At 42.5% G+C, this 19,230-nt stretch overlaps 1 protein-coding gene across 12 annotated transcripts in view; it reads left to right on the forward strand.

Moving 5' to 3' along the window:
* The first annotated feature begins 5,426 nt into the window (after positions 1–5,426).
* The window catches only part of LOC119011037 (adhesion G protein-coupled receptor L2-like), a 93,504-nt gene continuing 79,700 nt past the window's right edge, over positions 5,427–19,230 (forward strand). For 5 of the 12 annotated variants that reach the window (XM_037083779.1, XM_037083781.1, XM_037083787.1 and 2 more), the window contains exon 1: positions 7,693–8,154. The gene's annotated coding sequence lies outside the window, so the exon portion shown is untranslated. Of the gene's footprint in view, positions 8,155–11,857; positions 11,874–19,230 lie in introns of those variants that run through there. The other 7 variants (XM_037083775.1, XM_037083780.1, XM_037083778.1 and 4 more) reach the window with 3 other exon arrangements.

The following is a 19,230-nucleotide window of genomic DNA, read 5'->3' on the forward strand; positions in this document are numbered from 1 at the left end:
TATTAGTTTGTAAGTCCAAGAATAACATTTGAGGATGTGATTGAGTGCCCATTCTTCTGTCAACAAGACAAAACTGTAAGAAATAAAGATGTCATGTCTGCTACTATGTTCAGTTTTGTGTAAAGACAGAGCCAAATCTAATCCAGAATTACATTTTTCCCTCTTGGCCTTCTGTACAAACACGGTGGTGCAACCTTAACGTTTTAATGGTACAACCTGATTTATTCTACTGAATAAGTTTGAGACTAGTTAGCAGTTACTAAGAACTTGCGAGAGACTGGACAGTGTCGTGATTTACTAATCTCGAAAAAATGAACACTATGGGAATATGAACTATAGCGAATGCACTCCACATTTTTAATGATGTAACCTGATTTAATTGATAAGTTTAAAACTATCTCGTAGTTGCTAAGAATTGAGGGAAGACATCTTAGACTAATCGCTGGTGCAAACGAATGCCCCCCCCTTACATTGAAGTAGTTTGTTGTCTTCCCAAACGTGGTCGAGTTCACTTGCGGCTGAGTCTTATAATGGAGCCTGTTCCATCACAGGAGCCGCCATTATATGACCATCAAGATCATGACGATGCCCACCCGTTTTCATGTTGCCCTGTGATTACAGAACTATAGAAAACTGCTCAGCACAATAAGCCGGGAGATGGGTGATTCAAAGAATTAGCTTCCTCTCAATGTGGAAAGAACAGAGAGTGTTTCTGTCCGCGTGAAACAAGAGCATTTATCAAATCCCACAGAAAATCCTCAAAAACTCGAGCGTCGACCCTTTGATTTTTTCCATTTTCAGTGAATGGCTTTTCCCTTTAAAGTTAGCAATCGCCTTTGAATTTTGCGGCTTTTGATCTTAATGAGTAAAACCACCTAATAATGACTCCAGACGTATTTACCGCAGCATTCCCAGCTCCCCTCTTATTTACCGCATGAATGTTTGTTGAAACACCCCACATTATTGCATGAGGTTTTGGGCCACAATGTTAACTGCGCATTTGGAGGAGGTGGGGACACACACAACGCATGAGAGGACAAAATCAAAGACAACATGTCGAGGTGAAAGGACTTCTGAAACTGTCTCTCTCTGTGGGGTCTCTGCGGCTGAAAAATGCCACATAAAACCTACCACAAAAAAAGATTTAATTAGCACCCCTATAATCCAGTGTAACATCTGAAGTCTGGATTCACAAGAAGTGGAGTTGACTTTGAATTAAGGCATGCATGCTGCTGTTTTCTTGTGTGTCGGCAGCTAATTTTCAAGCGAAGGAATCAGTGACATGAGTGGAATTTCAAAGCAGCGGGTGTGTTATTATCAGGGGTGGAAGTAACTCATTACGCATACTCAAATTACTGTCATTAAGTCTGTTTTTTGGGGTACTGGGGTATAATTTTACTCATACTTTAGTATGCATTAGACCATGTAATGTACTTAGTTATTTTTGGAAGCAAAATGATTACTGAGTCCAATTTGAATGAATATCTAAACCTCTCATCTGCATTTTTGTAGCCAGTATGGTTATCTGATAAACGGGCTGATGAAGACCCGATGTCCTCAACATTTAGAAAGAAACTTCTACTCTTAGTATTGTTTGAGAAGAATAGCAGTAGTTTTACTTGTGATGAAGTAATTATATCAGTAACGTTACTGTACTTCATACAACGCACCTACAAAGTGCAAATACAAATGTACAGTTGTACAAATTTTGATGTGTGTTGATGAACAAAGTGAGCGACGGAATATGTGTAATGGGAATATGTAATCAGTGAAGTTACAGAAAAGAAACGTGATTAGATTACATAGCCATTCAGTAAAAAAGGGATAAACAGGATTGCAGTTTAAAAGATAAAGAATAACTGGCTTGTCTGTAACCATACACCTGTGCACACATGGCAACATATTCGCACACAGCATCACTTTGGTCTTGAAAGAAACTGGATACACAAGTGTGTATTCTGACAGGATCCTTCACACCAGGGCTCACCTAGCACTGCCCTAACGACCCACATGAAGGCCGGCTGGGTCAGCGACTCACACGTGGCCGTTCTGACTCTGAAACTCAGTGTTCACACGTGCCCTGAACGACTCTGTAATGAAACGACAGGGTTTAAAGCTTGCAACCCCCCCCTCCATTTATGTTAGAAGTGAAGAGGCCTGTTGGATGAGAGGTGAAATGTCTTCAAGAAACTGATGACCTGAATGAGAACCTTCATCAACAAATAGGGAAGCATATCCCAGGAGTTCTTGCTAACTGTATTCCTTTTATCCATGACTGTAGCCACTGTTAGCTCAGTAAGCAGGGCGGCCAGCAGGACTACCAGGGGAAGTGCTGGTTTTTATATCACTAGAACAGAAGCTTTGGACTGCTGGGAGAAGGTTTAGTTGGTTAGCATGCTAACTTCAAAAGACATCTCTTTAACACAATACACATTAAAGACAAAATGTTACTTCCTCACATTCTGTTGATCATTGTTATTGATATTTGAATGTTTCAAACTACATTTTGACATATTTCACCTTCATGCAGAACCCAACTTATTGATATTTACTTCATCTTTTCTTTATTTACGAATGTTTGATACTACGTTTATCCAAAAGTAATCAAGTTACATTGCGTTAATATTGTGATACTTGGACTACATTACTGACTTAAGTTTTTCACAGGTAATTAGTAACTGTATCATATATTTTAAAGTAACCCCCTCAACACTGAGTGTGAGCCAGTAGGATGTTTGTGTCTGTTCTGATCTATAACATACTGTAAAGGAGTCGCAACCACAAGCAGTCATTGGTGATGTGATGTGTATGGATGGTAATTATTCTCCCCAAAGTTAATTTACACAGATTCAATAAGCAAAAGCTAGTTCAACTGTGGACGTGAATCTATGGTAAGAAGTTAGCGAACCATACAAGAATAGGGGAGCATGCTGTTGGGTTTTTTTTGCGCTGCTGTGATTTCAGTGCGGCTTAAAGTGGAGATTGATAGAGACCCGTAATTACAGCGCGAAGTCTGTTCTTATGATAACGACTGATCTCTCACAGTGAAATGTATTAGCTCTTTCAAGATGAGTCAGCAGCGAAACTTTGAGCCCTTTGGTGACATTACTTAGGGTTTCATTGCACATTGAACGCAGGAATGAAAAGAGCAAACCAAGGCATTTCCTGACTACGTCATCAGTCCTAAAGGAATAAAGAAAGAAAAAAAGGAGAAGAAGAAACAGAGACAAGGGCCGGCTGTGTTTATTTACATATATTCGGCATTGACCACAATGAATAAAACACCAGCAAACCGAGCTCTCTCGGGTCAGTTCAAATGAAATAGAGAGTTTGCACTTTCAGTAGTAGGCCATACATAAACATTGTTTCTCTAAATAAGAATATGTGCCAGTGGATCAGCATCATTACAGCTGCTTTCTTTTACCCTGCTTTTTCTTTATTATGTAAAACTACGCCTCAGAAAACATGCGAGCTCTGCACTAATCCTGTCTCCCTTTTCCACCTGGTGAATTTGACCCAAATTCACATTTCCCCTATGCGGCTTGGGGACTGTTTTTTATTGAAGCCACGTGTAACAGAGACCACTGACCTGGCTGTGTACTTCGGCTCACGCAGCGAAGAGAGGAGAAATGATATTTAGGACATTAGTAGTTCCAATCTTGGCAATCGAGTGTTTGTTCTCTGACAGACTTTTCTCAGGCAAATATGTCCTCCTCCTGATTTCGCACGACTGAGGTAGCTCTTTTATTACAATGCTGAGAAGTAAAGGATCTAAAAATAGAATCGGTGTTGGAGAAAGAATGAAAGCTCTCACTAACAGTATAATATCATGTTCAAAAGAAAGCTGCATGGGGCTGAACTTTGCGAAACCTGAGGAAAATGTTACCATAAACCAGCTTCCAGCTGGGCAGATCATTTTCCTCTCAGTACATCGATTGCTGAGAAATGACAACAGAAACTTGACATGGTATTTAGAGACGGAATGACAGAGCTCAGACAGCATGTTAAAAATCGCATGTCCCCCGAGGAGATAGGTGGATGTGCAGAGACACCTTGACTCACAAAGAGGACACAGCTGGTTGTACCGGCACAGGTAAAAATTACATATCTCATGAACCGGTAATGTGCTGTGTTGCTTTTGGCTGATAATGGCTGTACTGGTTTCTAATGATAGCCCCAGTGTGGTGACTGAAAAAGTCAGAACATTATGAAATACATTTATTTCTTCATTTGATTTGTTCCTGCATTTGCAAGATGGAAAAATATGTAGCCTGCAGCTGCCACTTCCAAAGCAGTCAACAAATCATGACTAAATAATTGGGAATCTGCCGTGCACAAACATGCGGTTGTCCAGTTTGTCATTAAGATTATATCACATTTGTTTGCAAATGGCAATTTAATGCTAATGTTTTGCAGCTTACAGTGAAATCCTAATGGGCTTTCAGCTTTGAAGTGTAATTTCATTGACAAAGCCGAATCATTCCCAGTTAACTCAGTTATAGTTTCATGTTTTTTTGGAGGTGCCAAGTCAGTTACAATCCTGGTCGCCGTTCACCACCATAAAAATCAGGATAATTTTCCCCCCCTTGTAACCAAGGCAGAGACGCTGTGTGCTTTAAACATGAAGGCAAGTCTAATGCAAGAAATTTCCTCTTTGCATCATGGGTTATTGCTTCATTTAAAGGCAGGCCATCTGAGGAAACAGAGACAATACTTTCCACCTAAATAATTTAATGGTGATATCCGGCAACAAGCAACAAAATTACCAAGAATACATAAAAATCCACACAAGTCCAGTTGCCTACGATACAGCACATAGATTCACCATGACCCAGATGACTGAGAGCCTTGATCAACAACTTTGCTATAATGATTTGTACTGTGCCTTCAGGACATTTTATTATTTTATCTCCCAGTATGATAATCTTCTTGAAATGATCTACATTATGCAGTTTAGAGAGATGCTTTGTTTCCTTTGCTTAATGAATAGATATCACCCACTCACCTTATAGCTTAATTAAATATATATGCTGCTGTTTGTTTATTGAGTAGATCATTATTACTCTTACATAAAGGCATAAAAACAACTTGATTTGGAGCTCACTGTATGTGTTTTTCCAAAGATTTAGACACCAATACATACAATTTCACGTTTCTCTGAAAATCCCATTAACCTGCACTAGGTCTCTACAAATGGTGTACAGTTTTGTTCAAAGTTAACGTATTTGTAAACCATGGTAATGTATTTTAGAAATTCGACCCTAGCAACAGTTGACTCCCACTCATTTTCATTGCTTATCGAAACCAGTTAACAACCTAAAAATACATCATCATCGAAATTACGACTGAAAAGAAATGACATACCTGTTGAGTGATAATTCACTTTAATGGCAGATGGATTTAAAAGTCTGCACTGCTGCACAAAACCAGTATAATTTGCTATAATATAGTACACTTTCAAATGGTGTACACCTAACTTCAAAGCTGAACGATTTGTAAACGGTGTTGCTGTATTTCTTGGCGGCCATTGACATGAGATGTGACAGTCTTCACTGCCTCATGATCATATTTTAATGCAGCACATAGCATAACATAGTCCTTTTTCTGCAAATCCTGTACATTTTACAATAATACCAAGAAATGTGTAAACAATGCTGCTGTATTTTTGAAATGTTGTCCTGGCAACCATTGACTTCTGTTAATGTCTATACAGTGTAGAAATCAGTTGAAAAACGGAAAATGCCTCAAAATCGAAAAAAAAATCCATCCTGGCAGCCACTGATTTCTATTCATTTCCATACAGTACAAAATCAGTTGACAAACTAAAAATGCATCACAGTTGAAATTGAGACTAGTAAAAACATTTACATTATTACTGAGTGGTCATTTACTTTAACTGAAGACTGCACTGCATCAAAAGTGTATAAAATCAAACAAAAAATTAACAAACTTTTCTTTTGAACTATGATGGATTACAGCTCAAGCAAACAACAGTTTAACCAATTTTCATATGCTAGAGAAATGAATGGAAAACTATGGCTTCCCCGAGCATTAGGAAAAACGCCAGAATGGCACTTTATGTTTTCTTGTATAAAACAAATAGTTGAAGAATCACACAACTAGACATTATAAAGGCTTAAAACATTTACCTTTTCCCCGCGTGTAGTCAAATAGCATTTTTCACTTGATGCAAAAGCTACAAATCGATAATAAACAAATGTATCTATGAAGCTGTTGTGGTTTTGAGAGGCTCTAACATATATCTATGTAAGGGACTGACAATGACAATCAAATGTATGCAAACAAATCCTTGAGATTTCAGTCGAGCTGTTTTTACCATCTCGGGGCCTAAATCCTGTTTCAGATGCTTTTCCGTGTCGACAAGTAAAAAATTCAAAGGGAGGCAATGAACAATGGGATTTCTCGCTGTGAATATATGCATAACGTATGATATTGAGAGCGCTGCAACATATAGAAGCGTCTGCTCGGCTCTCTAAATGAGCACTGTGTGCCCTCGAGAACATGATTGTGCGAATATGATTGTGTTCCTTTTGTGCACGGTTAAGGCTGAGGGTCAAATTTCTGTTGCCATTTTCCTTCAAGCGTGTTTGGGTTTGATGCAGTTATGTAGCAACACTGTAGGCTACATATAATATTGTACATGAAACAGCCAGATGTCTCAGGTAGCATGACTCCGTTATATGTACCCCCTTGTTAAACATAGTCAGACGCTTCTCATAGAAGGTGGATTTTTTTCTTCTTTACCACCTTCTGCGTTTACTAACCTACTTTATTCCTGAAGTCTGTGCACTCGCCCAATTAAAACAAGTCGAAGTCGGCCTCATTATTTGCCGCTGTTGTTACAAACTTCTAATTATCCAGGTGAAAAAACTGCTGCCCACAATACCAAAAAATCCAGCAGGAAAAGAGAATTAGTATGCTATTTATATGAGCTGCTTTCAGTAGCATGCTTTCTTAGTAATGACTGGCCTTGGACTTTTTTGCACTCCTGATTAAACAGCAGGGGATCCTGATATAAACAACAACAACAAAACAAGCAAGAAAAAAACAACAAAAAAAGGGCTTCTAGGTTTGTCTAAGTCTAGAAAACTTGGAGAAACACACAGCAGATGTTTGTTTGTGCTTTAAATCTGAGCACACACACACACACACACACACACACACACACACACACACACACACACACACACACACACACACACACACACACACACACACACACACACCAGATATAAGGGGGTTTAACGTTAGCCTCAATGCGGGCTGTCACAATTAGCATCAGGAGTCCAGTCCGCTCCCTGGCAGGCGATCCGCTCCAGGTTTTGCGCGCCGCCCCTCCACGGCCAGCTGCTGCAGAGCAGGGGACCGGTGCGCCGTCTCTCCTTCGCCTTGTTCGCCTCCAGTCCGGTTGTAGCTCCGACTGTCTGCGCGGCGTGTGGATGAGGCGCAGGGGGAACAACCGGGAGCGCACCGAAAGCCAGACTCGAGAAGTCGCACCACCCCTCTCCGGGCTGTATCTGTGAACCAGGGTCCCCCACCAAGCCGGAGACGTCTCAGACAAGACTTGACAGTGTGGAAGACGTGCTCGGAGTTTCATTTCGTGGCGAGACCGACGGGCGCATCTCGTCTCCTTGAAGTGCTCTTTTTTTTTTTTTTTTTTTTTTTTTCCGGTTTTGTATTTTTTTTTTTTTTTTTTTTTTTTTTAATGCAGTCAAGCCGTAGCGCTCCAGTCGGAAGGAGCCAGGGTGCACGCACTAGTGGAGGACGAGGAGGCGGAGGTGGCGGAGGAAGAAGAGGGGGCAAGTAACGATCATTACTTTTGAACAGAACAGAACCATTCCCACCACCCCCACCAACCCACCCCACTCGCCATGGAGCTATCCGTCCGGTCCGGGCCGTATCGGCTTGAACAGAAACCTGCCACTGGAAACACCAGCGCCGTGTGTCCGCTGTGAAGAAGAAGAAAGTGGAGCATGCAGCCGAGCACCCGCCGTCTTTGTGCGACCCGCCGCTTAGTTTCTGGGGGCCTCTTCTGAAAAACGGAGAAGGAGAAGAGAGGAAAGGGGGCTCCTGGTGTTCATCTGAAATTCACACTCCATGCCGGGATCCATATTTTGGCACGGCGTACCCACTGTAAGTAGCCTTTTTTTTTCCCTATAAAAGGAGGATGTTTTGAGTCTTTCAAGAGGGGAGATGCTGGGTTATGCCTCTCTGAATCGATACCATTTATTTACACTCCCAGGATGTGATGAAGGCAAAATGTCAGAAAAACGGGCCCACGGGCTCCTCCGGCAGTTTAAAAGTGTTGTGATGAGATCAATACGCACGGCCCCGTGGCATGGTGGGCTATCATGTTATTCTGCAGCCCCGGCGTCTGCTGCCTCCAGACTTCTGATTAATGTAAAGTTGCTTGTCTAATAGGATCCCCCCCATGTGGATTGTGAGCGCATACAAATTAAATCAAAAGATGTATTGCATGACAAAATGTGTATTTACAAAAAAAAAAAAAAGAAAAGAAGAAGAAAGAAATTTCACATTGGAGCTGCTTTCAGATGTGAAAGAGGTTAAATATATTATAGGTTATATATATATATATATATATATATATATATATATATATATATATATATATATATATATATATATATATATATATATAATATTTTTTTTTGGTTGAACACCCAGACAGAAGAAAGTCTTGGATGTGAAAGAAAAACACCTATAAATAACCCCTGACCCTTCAAAAGAAAGGATTTATAAGATATTCAGTGGTGACAAATCGGGCGTGATAACATGGTGAAGAAAACAAAACAAAAAAGAAGAGCTCACACAAACATCTCCACCCCGGTCCAGGACACCGGGTAGCTGAGTAGTTGGATGTCAGTTACTGTCTCCATTTACTTCTCTCCATTTTGCGGCTATAAAATAAGATCATTTCACAGAGCATGTATAATTTACAGACCCGAGCCAGCCATGTGTGATGATGGGACACACACACACACACACACACACACACACACACACACACACACACATAGACACACACAGACACAGTTTTTTACAGGCTCAGGGAACCATATCTCACTCTCACGTGAAGCTTTTAGAGATAGGGGGCCCTGCATAGACTTGAGTGAGAAAACCCCCAGGAGGGCCACGGCCAGCGGTGGACTGAAATATCAAGGTTAAATAACCTTTACACGTAAATCCATACCGTCAATGCCAAATCAGGATAGTGGTGCAACATTATATAAGCCATACTGACAAGTTGAGGGGGAACCGAGAGCTGCCCGAAGCCGCCGTTCACTTATATAACAGCCTTTTTTCGTGCAAAGTGGAAGTATGGATGATGACTTGTTTCAAATCTTTTTTTTCTTTCAAAACCCAAAGACTTTTTTGAGCAAAGAGAAAGAAAAACTGCAACATTCCAGAGGCCGTCATATGCGCGGTGTGAGGAATTGACTTGCCACCACGTAAAATTCAAGCATATTGTGACCGTGGCGGAGAAGTTTTTTTTTTTTTTTTTCCCCCACCCTGTCACGCCAGCCATTTTGGATGGAATAGACAAATAAAGAATGGGATGATACTGACATGGCCCATCAGTGGAAAGGAGATGAAAAGGTCATTCCGTGCCCCCCCGCCTGTGGGCCGCTTTGGGATGTTTTACTTTGAAAATGCTCGGGCTGGGGCTATTTCTTGCCAACAAACACTGGGACGGTGGATTGTAGGGAGGGAGCAGGGTTTGTGTGTGTCTGTGCGTGTGTCTGTGTGTGTGGGGGGGACAAATGTTCTGTTGCCTCTTCCTCCTCCTCCTCCTCCTCCTCCTCCTCCTCCTCCTTCCTCTCCACCCTCCTCTACCTTCACTCCATCTCTCACCCGCCCCAGACGTGCCGGTTTGGTCCATTTGTCTGCGTTGTCTTGGGAAGGGGAAGTGCCATCTCATCTCACATTGCGCAAATGGTTTCAATGCGTGCTAGTGTGAATTCTAGCGGGTTTTTGTAACTGCCAATTTCCATATCAAAGTGTCTGCATTTCAATGGGGAGAACTTGAGCTACCAGCCCCCTTCCTCTAAGCAGTTTTGTTCTGATAGTGTTGCTGCTGCTGCTGCTGCTGGCGGCGGTGGAGGCTACTGACAGGGAATTGCTGGACACTGCAGTTGGTTGTGTGTGAGAGGCAAGTGTTGGAAACAGATTTGGTGTGGATTGGGAGAATTTGCCCGGTCATAATCTCGCAGCAACAAGCCATGTATTTAGTGGAACATTTTCTGGACGGCAACTCAGAGACGTGGTCATGTTAAAAAGATTTTTCAGTCTGCTACAGTATCTCTCTCTCTCTCTCCCCCCCCAGAACGTCTCCACGCGAGCATGAAACATCAACAAAGGTCTGCGATTTATTTTCAATTGCAATGAGAAACCGCTGCGTCCAGGCCGAGGGAAGGAAGAAAAATAAAGCATAAACAACTTCTGTTTGCATATTCCGACCTGTGTTTCGGCCGCGGCAGAAGCTCCAAAGTGAATTTGCTTTCGAGTGGCTTCCTTAGCACAATAAAGACGGGGTTTAATTCGACATTCAGTGAGTGTCGATGTAAAGACGCAGAGCATTTCAGGCTCCGTGAGTCACTCCGAGCACCTAGTGGTGTCTGATTGTTTTTCTGTCGCAGAGATAATATTTATTTCCCATTCTGTGCAGCTGTTGTTTGTCAGTGAGAGAACGCAGAAAGACACTGTTTATTTTGACGGATTCCTTCCCTCTTTTTTTCCCCTCTCACTTCTTTGTCCTGTGCTACATGGCCTAATGTTCTCTGCAATTTTAGGCAATTTGGTCGAGGAGAAATAAACACTCGTTTTCGACCACGCACACAAAGAGAGAACGCATGGAACAAAAAAAAAACAGGGGCTTTCTCGCCTTTGTCCGTGGCCTCACTTTGGAAGGAGTGTAGCAGCGTAAGGTTAATGGTGAAAAGAAAGTGCAAGCGTGTGAGATGTTATTACGCAGAGACAGGGAATGTAAATGCCATCGAGGAGCGCAGTAGGGGTCGGTGGCCCCTTCATGGTCGTCCTGCTCCCGGGTAATAACACGAGCCAACTGCGCCCCAACCTGCCGGAGAAGGGAAGGCTCGTCCCCCCCTCCCCCTCCTCCCCCTCCCCTCCCCTGCTGCCTTTGTTCGGACAAAATAACATAAAAAAGAAAAACTTGGAGAAGAAGTGGGAGTTTGGAACCCAGAGAGCAGGAAGGAGGGGAATAAAATGAAAAAAAATAAAAAAAGAGGACTTCACCTGCCATCTTCACTCACGGCGGACGGGTTTGACAGCTGTCTTGTTCAATTCCTCTGACACGCTCGCTGTGAGAAGTTGGACAAACAAATGGACAGAGGGAGAGGTCGAAAACGAGGGAGACGCACGATCGGTGGGTGAGACGGTTTTTGAGGAGGTGAAATACTTCTGCATCAGTTACACATAATCAATTTTAGATGTTTGGCTGAAATTCTTTGTTGACTTTTCGCCAGTCTGCACCTCCTTCCTGCTAGTGGTTTCCTATGTTTCCCTGCAAGGGTTTCTGACAAACGCCCCAAAGAACAGGGCCCTCTGTGTTGCGCTTCGTGTAGGAGGATAGGGCAGGAGCGAAAACAATAGCGAGCATAGTAAGTTTTGTTGAGTTAAGGCAAAAAAAAAAAAGAAGTGTGTGGAGTGGAGCGGGGAACCATGCTGTGGTGTGTTGAGCCGAGCCTGGTTGTTCAAATTATTAAAAAGCCTGCTGAAGAGGAGGAGAGGTGTGCGAGTTTCTGCTCCGTCGAGGCCGCTATCGGTGGAGAAATTGGCATCAGTGCCCCCTCCTCGGATGGATTTCTTCCTGGGTGAGTGTTGCTGCAAAATGGTCTAGAAAGTAGTCTCTGATTCTGAGGGGCTGACACCGAACCTGACATTTACTGCTGTGATGCTGTGAAGAGGCGCTCCTCCAACTGCCTCCTAATCATTTCGTTTTTTATTTCTCGAAAGAACATGGAAGCTTCACACTCGTTGTTCACATTTGGCCACGTTGGACGAGGAATACAGGGTGCAGGTTTAAAAAAGAAAAATAAAAATAAAGGGGGCATTTTTATTTATTGAACCAAAAAAAAAAAAGAAAAAGCCTCGGGGTGAGTTTCTCATTTAACCGCGATGAAAAAGCCCAGAGTAGCTATTTGGTGGCTCGCCTCGAAAATAAAATAAAGAGACAGACGACTGGAACGAATGATTATGCGTTAGGGTAGTTAACCCGATGGATGGATATATGGTGTCGCTCCTCATCACATCCGAGGGGAGGAGGAAAACAGCACTCCCATGCTGCCTCCCCCTGTGTTTGAAATGACAGTTAACTTTCCCCCACTGGTTCAAAATGGATGTTTAATGATCAACAGAGGCTTGGAGCTTAGGTCTAGCAGTCACGCAGGCCTCTGTGCGCGCTCAACGCAGAGCCTCTGCTAAGAAAGCTACCCCCTCGGTGTCGCTGCGCTCAAAAGGAGGCTGCTTCTTGAGTGATGGATCATCAGTGGTCCCTTCGTGTGTGTGTGTGTGTGTGTTAACTCTTTAGTGTGTGCTCATCTCGCTCGGTTGGGGAGCCGTTGGCGGCGTGTGATGGATGTGTCCCGGGTCTTTAGGCTCCATATATCAGAAGATTAGCAGTGACCTGTGAGTTGTCTGGGCCGCCCTCGGAGCTTCTTCTCCTGCACCGGCCCGGCATTAGCATACGAGGACACTGCTCTGTCTCAGGGGGATACAAAGATAGTGTTCTTTATTTGGTTCTGTCATAGCACAGGTCACAGGAAGTGTGCAGATTAAAGGCTGAGGGCTGTTTCTTGGTATTAGGTGTATCTGACGGGTCATCTGTCTTCCAACTGTGGAAGTGCTTTTCTCTTCCCCAAATTCCTAAATAGTAGCCCATCATGTAATTATCCCAGAAATTGAGGTTCAGGACATGCCTCACTGCAGAGAAATCTCTCCCCTGTCCTCCGTCATGGTATTCATGAATCGCATAAAAATGTAAATCACTCGGCTGATGTGGCGTAACATTGTTATATCTCGTTCTGCGCAGGGAAGAAAAGGGGAATGGAACAGGTAAACACCCAAACTAATGTTTTACTTCCCCAAATAAGTCTTCTGCCGGGCTCGAAGTCTTCTATTAAAAGCTTTCACATAAACATATTCACCGCGTTGAAAGGCTAAATTCAATATTTTCGTACATTTTGCAGCTCTCAGATTATCATAAAAATCCCGCCACATGCATTCTTACACCTCCCACCTCGCTGCTGGCGTTTGTTGTCGCGGCTTTATGTACAGAAAGTATGCTTTTAAAAGCGAATTTCCAGAGAGCTGTTTTCACGTCGGATCATCACCTTTAGTCCGCCGCCTCTTTGTCTGCCATGTCTAATGGCTATTTGATGCCTACTTGGTGTGACTTGGGCGTCTCGCGATGAGGCCAATGTGTTTTCAAGGTGAGGAGATATTGTCAGAGCCCCCTCGAATGTTCCCGCGGCTTTGATTGGCAGGCGTTGTCACGGAAGATGAGAAGCGGTGGGAGTCGCTCGGCAAAGAGAATCTATTACCTAGGATGGCAAGGCGCGCTTTCACAATGTGTCAGTGCAGTCAGCCATCTTGCTCTCTCTGTGTCTGTGGAGCGGTCCCTCCTCTGCACAACCAGGGGAACAGCTTTCAAGTTTAATTTCGGTGGCTGCCATAAGTAATATTATTGATGGCTCTTTTTTTTTTTCTTTTTCTTTTTTCGCAAAGGTTTCGCAGAATGATGAATTATCATGTAAAAACCACCAACAACATTTAAGACGCTCGTCAGCAACGGTGTGTAATCCGTTTTTCTGATTTGCTGGCGGCCGACGTGAAAGAAAATTAAAATTAATTTTATTGCGACGTGAATGGCGTCTTTAGCGAGGAAAAAAAAAAGAGAAAAAAAAGCGATATAGAAGTTGAAATTCAGCTGTGCCCTTTCATGTGGAGTTGTGCTGATTTCCTCCATTTCAGAAGCCTCCTTAAAACACACAGAGAGAGAGAGAGAGAGAGAGAGAGAGAGAGAGAGAGAAGAGAGAGAGAGAGAGAGAGAGAGAGAGAGAAGAGAGAGAGAGAGAGAAGAGAGAGAGAGAGAGAGAGAGAGAGAGAGAGAGAGAGAGAGAGAGAGAGAGAGAGAGAGAGAGAGAGAGAGAGAGAGAGAGAGAGAGGTGGGGGGAGACTGCAGGCTCTGTGAGATGCAGCGAGAGCAGGAACCTTGTTGTTGATCAGCCAAGCAAATCAGATCTTGATATTTGAAGAGTGGAGTTGTGATTGCTAATCACTCCACTGCTGAGTTTTAATTAGGAGACTCATAAGCATTATGTCATCCCTCGGCAGAGCATAGTCAGGCATCACACGAACTTAAAAGAACAAATAATTAGTTTTCTTGATAGTTAAGGGCGGCGAAAACAAGCACGGGGCTCCTTTTTTTTTTGTGTACCGTCGATTAATGAGTATTTTTTATTTAATGTGCTTTGCATTGATTAAAAATATGGCGGCATAATTGTGCTTCATGTGAGCTCATGCAGGTTACACCCTATCTTAAATCATTACTTGACCTTATTAAGAGATGTAAAAGACTTATTTGGAGCACAACAGCCATGCATGGACACTTTTTTTTTTTTGCCTTATCCAGCAAAGGAAAAGCCTGAATCTAATCTTTAACTATTTTCTAGGAGACGGTGCAATAATTTGGACTGAGCTTATTTTCAATGGGTAGGTTTCTGTGCAGTGCGCCTAAGACCTTTGTTAGGACATTTTAATTACAGCAGAGCTGGATGTAATTGATCTAGGCTTAGAGGGATTTCACTGTCAATGAGAATGAGCCTGGGCGTTAATACAGCCGAGCAAATGCTTCCACCCCTGTGCTGGTGGAGGCGAGGGGAGCTCTTCTGCTTGACTTTGCCTTAATTCGGCCAGGCGTCTGTCTTTTTTTTTTTTTTTTTTTTTTTTTTTTTACGCATAACGGTTAAATCAGCTGCACAGGGCCTGGCTGGCACGGCGTCACAGACAAGTCTTAGCCCGCCTTCTGCTTTAAGATACATTGTTGTCACCTGGAGTGTCCTCTTACGGGGCACTTTCTTCATGGTTCTGTGTTGTCACCCACAACCTTTAAATTTTCATAAGGCTGTTAGATAATGCTTCCCGATGAGGGTGAATTATTGATGGTCATGTTCGTATGAGTGGGACAGGGCAGGCTTTTAACTCTCTGAGCTGCTGGGTCTCTTATCCTGTAACTAAGGGACACCGCACAAACACCCAAAAGAATGATGTACTGGAGGAGAAGGAAGAGAAAAAAAAACAAAAAAAAAAACACGGAGGCAGGGGGCTGAAAATAAAATAAAAGAAGCATGCATCCTTTACGCTAGTGTTGGGCTAAGCCACAGCACAAGGGAAACTTGGCAGCAGAGGAAAGCGTTGCATCTACAGAAGCCCCTTTCTCTGTTTTTGAAGCATTGAGGAGCAGTATGGCGGCTGTGTATTTGTTGGATTGTATGGGAGTACACACAGCGCTCTCTGGTGCTGCTTTTTTATTTATTTATTTTTTTGTAGAGACAAATGTTTCAAGTTAGGTAGTTTTGTTAGCAGAAGGAGTCTGGGACTATGATGTGAAGCTATTCCATTGCTTCAAAGTTATTTTTCTGGAGTTCGAGTGGACATTTAATATCTGCAGCCACCAGAGCGGAAGTGGTTAGTTTATTAATCGAGTAGTCAGTCAAAAGAAAATGAATCAGCAGCCATTTTGACAGTCGACGGACTGCTTGAGTCAGATTCTTCAGGTTAAAACTTGGAGCAGTCGTCCTCCGACTTCTAGGTGGATTCTTTGCTTTTCTTTGTTTGACATCCTGTAGCCTGAATGTCTTCGGGGTTTGGGCTGTTGGTTTGACAAATCAAGCAATTAGAGGATTCTGTTAACTTCTTTTTGTGGCTTTTTTTCTCTGCCTGTTCAAAAAGACTTCAAGGTTATTTGATTAATCATGAATATGGCCAACATATTCATGGCTAAATGCAGCCCAGGTCAAGACAGTTAACTGTACAGGTGATGCATAGCATTCATAGTGTCTTTTTCTTTTTGGAGGATAAGTCTTATTATTGTTATATCCTTGGTCCAAGGCAGCACAAACAATAATTCTGAACATTTCCTGGAGAAGAAAACATCACAGCCTCAAGACATACTTTACCTTTAAACGGAACTTCGACCCCGACTGACAAACTGTGAAACGGGCTGCCAACATAGAACGACCACCTGAACGTAAACACACAGCTACATCGTGGTAAAGTAAAATCACTGCCTTACCGCTAAATGTACACCCTTGCACCCTGACAGCTGTCCAGATTCTTATAGCTCGCACTTTCAGCATTGTTCCAATTCATTCGCCCTGCACTCGTATGGCCCTCTTGTTTGCATCACAATGGGCCGAGCAGACCAAACTCATGGAAATACTGGTAAAGCGTGCAATTTGGCATGCAGAAATTCAGCCGTATTGTTGTTTGAGCTTCATTTTAGATTCCAACTTTAACAGTGATTTAGAGATGTTGAAGTTTCTCAGCCGGAAATTGCTACGTTTGGCCCTGTAAACAGTCTGTCTTTGGTCCAAATCTCACAGATTTTGTGCATTTAAAACATGGAGTCTGGCCAGCGCTGCAGTCCAAGATTGGACTCAAATTTGTCGAGACTCATCTAGTTGTTGTAGAGGTTATGTTGTGTGTTTATGTTATTTTTTTGTCCATTCTGACTTGTTAAAAAGTCAAGTTGTGTCTGCAAATAGTCCCGCTGAAAAAAAAAAGCACATGTTCAGCTTCATTTTAACCAGCAGACACGAGTGTATCTGCTCTAGAGGGACGAGACGTTTCAGGCCCAACAGTAAACCTGCAGTGTCCATCTTTCAAAATGAAAATTAAGTGGTTACCAGCAGAAATCGGGTCAGTAAATCTTCAGTAATAACGCTGAGACTGTCACGGGCCAGGACAGGAAGAGAACAAGAAAGTGATTATGTACAATGCAGCAAGACGAACAGGTCCAACCAGTTCCCATTTCCCACTGGAAGCGCTGCAGATTGGTGGCTGTGTCTTGGTTTCCAAAGGAACAGACAGAGTGGGTGGACAAATTAATAGAAACCAGTACCGAGAAGAAATCGACTTTGAATTGAAAACAAGCACAAGAAACCCGTCCAGGCCTACAGCGCGTACGTGCATATTAAGTCCATGGCTCATTTCCAACTCAATACAGCCAAATGGTAGAGCTGGGCAATATGGCTAAACAGATAATCACTTGATATTGTACGCCTTGGTGAAATACTGCATCTCCACAAAGGATTTCTTCTAATTAGAGCAGTAATTCAGAATAATCTGCCTCTAATAAAAGCTATTTGATTTTGAACAGGCCCTGCACAATCATGTTTTCATTCAAGATTATAAAGCATATGTAATGATATTTTAGCAAATGTTAAGTCAAAATAATCAGGGTTTGTGTCCAAGACTGTCCTCCAGGAACTTGGAGAGTTTTTCTGTGATTACAAAAAGCCCAGAATACTTCCATAAATAATCATCAGTTTTTCTTTCATAGAATAATTTTAATATCCCCTTATTTCAAAATCAGAGTACACACACTAACATTAGCCGCCGCTATCAACATGTCATCAGGCATGCCTTATTTTCTCTTGCAGTATTTCTTTAATCGGAAATTTAACTAAATTGTCGGTTATGTGTCCGCTTCAAAAGAGGATAATCACCACTTTTTAAACTAAAAGGATGCAACCATCAGTTCCAGCAAGACGTTAGTGTCTGAATTGTGGATGTATCATCCACAAAATAATGACGGTGAAATTGGAATCAGTGTGCAAAATTGATGCCAGCAGTGGTGGTTAGTGTTTAATTCTTGATATGAGGACTAAACAAAAACATTGCTTTCATGAAATAGTTGGAATGAACTACAGCCAGAGCTGCACTAACTAAGTGGAAAGTGGGTGAGTAGATAAACATTTCATGGAGCTTATTGCAGCATTGCATCCTAAACAACTGAAGTAGACGTGTTTTCAAATGAAAAAAAAAACAAAAAACACATACACACAAAACACATAAAATGGCTCTATACAGCTCACCCAGCTTAATTTGTCTAATAAGTCTACAAAAGCCCCATGATCCCAAGTGTTTGCACATGCCCGATCTGAAGTGGACGAACAATCTCGACTGCACTGAAGGGGTGAAAATAACATTTTTCAAGTGAGCTACACATCGGGGACTTCTGGAGACGAGCTGTTTCGTGCATCGCTGTTTTGCTGTGAAGCTCCAGAAATATTTTTGTGGACTAAAAACATCAGATCTCCCATCTGCATCTGACTGAATCTTCTCCAAATTGCCTCTTTTTGGGTGAAATTATCCTTTAACAACGGGTCAAACGACTACATGCAATGTGAAATCGGTCGCTGCCAGTGATCCAGGCTTTTTGTTTAGGTGTTACACGCACCCAAACCCAGGCATGGCAGGCAAACTTACTACACTACCTGCTAATGACATGCAGACAACGTTAGCAGATGGCAGGTGAACACGGTAAAGATAGAGATATCTGTGGAGACAGGTATTTCACTCGGAAGCTGTTTGAGACCAAAAACAGAGTTAAAAGGAGAGTGAGTGTCTGATTAACACTCATCAGGTGGCTGAAACACAACTACAAATTAGTGTTAGTGGCGCCCTGTGTTTGCTGGATGAGGAGGCCACTGTCTGCCAGCGTGTTCACTATAACGTGCCCTGACCTACATATCTTGTTCCCCAGATGTGTATATAAAATTGTGCTGCAAAAAAACAGAGCGCTCCCACCAATTGTGTAAAAAGATTATGTGTAATATGTTGGGTTTTTTTTTTTTTACAGCAATTAAAAAAATGTAGATACAAAGACACCTCCTGGGAGAGCTAGTAAACACAATGGCACTGACCTCATATGTAATCTGTTAAACATCCCCAAGCCAAATACATTGCCTTTAAGAAAGCAGACAGTGCCCAGAGCAGAAGCAGCGGGATGACTCAAGTGATTTATTGGTAGTGAAAGACTTAAGATTCTGTATGTGAAAGGTTAAAACGCAGGTTCAGGAGGCAGTTGCTGGAAAGCAGAAAAAAGGAACGAGAAAACAATATAGCGACTAGGGTGAAGTGACGGGGTGAATGAGAATAGGCTGG

This window comes from Acanthopagrus latus, chromosome 21, assembly GCF_904848185.1.
Source record: "Acanthopagrus latus isolate v.2019 chromosome 21, fAcaLat1.1, whole genome shotgun sequence".
Classification (NCBI taxonomy): domain Eukaryota; kingdom Metazoa; phylum Chordata; class Actinopteri; order Spariformes; family Sparidae; genus Acanthopagrus; species Acanthopagrus latus.